Source organism: Trachymyrmex cornetzi, unplaced genomic scaffold, assembly GCF_001594075.2.
Source record: "Trachymyrmex cornetzi isolate Tcor2-1 unplaced genomic scaffold, Tcor1.1 scaffold299, whole genome shotgun sequence".
Taxonomy (NCBI): domain Eukaryota; kingdom Metazoa; phylum Arthropoda; class Insecta; order Hymenoptera; family Formicidae; genus Trachymyrmex; species Trachymyrmex cornetzi.
Window position 1 is genome coordinate 1102685 of NW_017297680.1, and position 4480 is coordinate 1107164.

Here is a 4480-nt window from a genome sequence, read left to right on the forward strand (position 1 = left end):
TTAGTTTTAAATCATCCTTAAAGTCAAAATAACAAATATAAATGTAAAGTATTGTGTCAATTATTTAACATTACTAGTTCGTTAATAAATAACACAAGAAGAATGAGTTACTTTAACTTAAAATTTAGAGTGGATCTTCTGGGACATGTAAAAAACGTTAAAATTAACATTTTCTTTTTTACTGTATAATCTAATGTTGTGCCAACCAGTTGCTTAGCTGAGTGGAGTAGATAGTGGAAGCTGATAATAGCAACGAGATATTTTTGAAAAAAATGAATATTAATTTGCTTAATTAATGCATGTTAGCCAGAAACTCACACCATCTCCAACAACGATCGCAAGTGGATCCAAGCATCGTCAATCCATTACAACATATTTAAAAATCACGATGTCGAAGTTAGATTGAAAAATAATTTAAATAACATAAAAGAAAGTCATATTCGTTCTGATGTTAATCACATGTTACTCGTTAAATACAAAGAGAGATGTGTCGCGCGAACAAAGCATATCGGTCAATGATAAAAATAAACATATTATAACTTATTGAGAATTTCTATGTATCCATGATTTAAAGCCTCAGTGTCAGTTTGCATGTTAAGACCATTGGATTGACGATTTATATAAAGTATCTCTGACATTAATCGCTTGTAATTGCTATTGTAATTTCTCTCCAAATCCAGAATTCTCACATTATCCCAATCGAAGTCATGACTGCAACTAACCCTATGATCTGTGATAACCGACCGAGTGGATGTAACTCTACGTATATGATTGCGATGTTCTGCTAATCTCGTATTTAGTTAGTAATACTAACAAATTTGTTTATGATAGATTGCCTTTGTCCTCCTCTAACAATTTTAATGTAGTAAGCATTAAAATTTCTCCGTTTTCTTTTTTAAATGATAAGATCACTTCTTCATTAACAACTACAAGAAATAAATGGTTTTTTAATCTTACTTCGGTTTATATTCCTACTAACATCCAATGCTTGTTACAATTAGGCGAGAATTTCGCACTTCCAATTAAGGGGGAAGGACGGTTGTCATGGAGTTTATGAAAACAATATTAAGAAACTACAGAGTTCTGTTCATAATAATGTTAGGAATCATTCGTTAACAATCATCAACAATTTACTGTCTTTTAAATCTAAGAATAATTCGATACATCACAGGTTAACCAAATTAGTAAAATGTACAAAACAATTTTTCAAAAAGAACCGAAATATTATTTTTACAAAGGCTGACAAAGGCAACATAACGGTAGCATTAGAAAAAACATCTTACACTGAGAAAATCAATGCTATGCTAATGGATGAAAATACTTATTCAAAAATTGCAAAAGATCTTAGTAACAAAATTAATAATAGTTTGAGGAACTTGCTCACAAGATGGAAAAGATCTAAATTTATCTCTGATCAAACATATAAAAAACTTTACTGTAGTGATAGCAATTTATCCAGAGCTTACGGATCTCCAAAGGTTCATAAGCTAAATTGACCGTTTAGAATCATTATTTCGGCAGTGGGCAGTACTTTGTATAATTTGGCTATGTTTATACATAGTTTGATTATCGACAGTATACCAAAAGCTCCAAGCCATGTTAATAACAGTTATGATTTGATCAAAAAATGGAACAACATTCAAATCAAATCAAATTTTAGCTTGGTTTCACTAGATGTAATATCTTTATTTACAAGTGTTCCCATGGAATTAGCGATGAATGCTCTTTCTAGCAGATGGAATTAATTGTAAAAAATTGCAAGATATCGAAAGAATTCTTGAAGGTGATGCATTTGATTTTGGATTCTACTTATTTTATTTTCGATGGTCAAATCTATAAACAGATCTTTGATACTCCGATGGGTTCACCATTATCACCTATTATTGTCGACTTAGTCATGCAAGATTTGGAAAGTCGAGTGCTGAGTACCATTAAATTCCTATTGGTTTTCTACTATAGGTACGTGGATGATATTGTACTCTGTTTACCTACGGCTGAAGTGAAGGGCATTTTGGATAAATTTAACTCGTTCCACCCGAGGCTTCAGTTTACGATGGAGGTGGGGGGTAATACCATTAATTTTTTGGACACTACTATTATTTTAAAGAATGACGGACTAATTTTCGACTGGTACAAAAAACCCACTTTCTCGGGAAGATTCTTGAATTATTGGTCTCAGCATCCGATTTCACAAAAGAAGGGTATAATTTTGAATTTGATTGACAGAGTGTTTTATCTCTCACATCCAGAATTCCACACAAAAAATTTAAATTTTATAATTAGTATCTTATTAGAAAATGACTATCCATTGAAATTTATTTTTGAAACTTTGAATGACAGGATAAAAAAATTAATAAAAAAATCCAATTGTATGTGTAAGACTTCTACCAATATAGGTAAAAAAGAACATATCAGATAGTTCACAATTCCTTTTATTAATGGTATCTCTAACAAGTTTTGCAAATTTATAAATGGTATGTGTCGTAAGGTTGCTCATTATACTATTAATAAATTAAATAAATTTATTAGGGTATCACAAGGATCCTTTGCCGAAATTTGCCAAAAGAAATGTGGTTTACCAAATCGAATGTCGTGATTGTGACGCTACCTATGTAGAACAAACGGAAAGAAAACTAAATACGAGATTAGCAGAACAACGCAATCATATACGTAGAGTTACATCCACTCGATCGGTTATCACAGATCATAGGGTTAGTTGCAGTCATGACTTCGATTGGGATAATGTAAGAATTCTGGATTCAGAGAGAAATTATAATAAGCGATTAATGTCGGAGATGCTTTATATAAATCATCAATCCAATGGTCTTAACATGCAAACTGATACTGAGGCTTTAAATCATGGATACATAGAAATTCTCAATAAGTTATAATATATTTATTTTTATCATTGACCGATGTGCTTTGTTCGCGCGACACATCTCTCTTTGTATTTAACGAGTAACATATGACTAACATCAGAACGAACATGACTTTCTTTTATGTTACTTAAATTATTTTTCAATCTAACTTCGACATCGTGATTTTGAAATATGTTGTAATGGATTGACGATGCTTGGATCCACTTGCGATCATTGTTGGAGATGGGGTGAGTTTCTGGCTAACATGCATTAATTAAGCAAATTAATATCCATTTTGTCAAAAATATCTCGTTGCTATTATCAGCTTGAGTTCCACTATCTAGTCCACTCAGTTAAACAACTGATTGGCACAACATTAGACTATGGTGAAGATGATTGTCTCTCACCACATTTCCACTGCGATTGCATTTTTGGAGGTCGGAACTACGATTGTGCGAGACGCAGTTTGACAGATTTTATAGTGCGATAAGCGGTAATTTGTTATTGCTGAAGATAGCCCAAATAGTAATCCGAAACATACAAAATTGAATTTTTTACTTATGTATAGGTATTAGTTGGCTTTGCGCAATATAATATCCAGCACTCCTAACGCCCAGTTATACATTTTGTTGTTATCATTGTATTAATTTAAGGGGTCTATAAATTTGTATATTTACTTGAAATTGTTTACAAGAAGTTAATTTTATTATATCATTATATCAACTATATTATTAGTTAAAAAAAAGTAATCATTATAAACGTTATCATGAGTATTCTAAAATTTACAAATCAAAATATCACAGTAACAAAGTTATCGAAAAGATAAGTTATAAAAGTATTTGGCATTTTTTTGTTCTGAATAGTAGTTTTTGAGATATAACTTCAATTATAATTAAGCAAAAGTAAATATTTGACGGTATGTTCAAGCAACAGATGCTATTCAATGCTACCAATTGAAGAGAAAAAGCGTTGTTGCTATGCCGTTGCAAATCCAAGACATATCAAATGTCTTGAGCTGTTTTAAATTATACCTTACCGCGAGAGATTGTAAAATTTATATATAAAATATATTTTTAATATATCTTTAATATATATTCCTCACATTTTGTAATGTTTTTATTCTTTAATAATTTTTTTATTTTATTTAAATTTGTGATTTTTATTTTTTTAAGTGTGTATAATATTTAGTGTATAGTCATGTTTTTAATATTTTTAACGGCGTTAATATATGTAAACAATATGTAAAATCATATTAATGGTTACTAAAAAATTTTAATAGTTTAATTTTATGCAGTTAATATTAACAGTGATCTTATAGAATTCAAATGTATATTAAAAATTATTTTGTACGACTATTTGGTACGACAAATAGTAAATAGTTTCATAACTTATTTTTCAAGAACTTTCTTGCGATTTTGATTCATAAATTTCAGAATACCCTGTATGTATTAATATTTATAGATAATGCTATTGATATAATGATAGTAACGCGAATAAATCTTACATCTCTGCCACATTACTATGATCTCTGAATACGTTTCTCATTTACTATACACAATACGACACATACGACACACACACACACACACACACACACACACACACACACACACACACACACA

General features: G+C 30.2%; 1 protein-coding gene across 1 annotated transcript in view; it reads left to right on the plus strand.

The window, feature by feature from the left end:
• Window positions 1–4480, plus strand: part of LOC108762429 (4-nitrophenylphosphatase) — a 20784-nt gene that overhangs the window by 4679 nt on the left and 11625 nt on the right. The gene's annotated exons all lie outside the window — the stretch shown is intronic.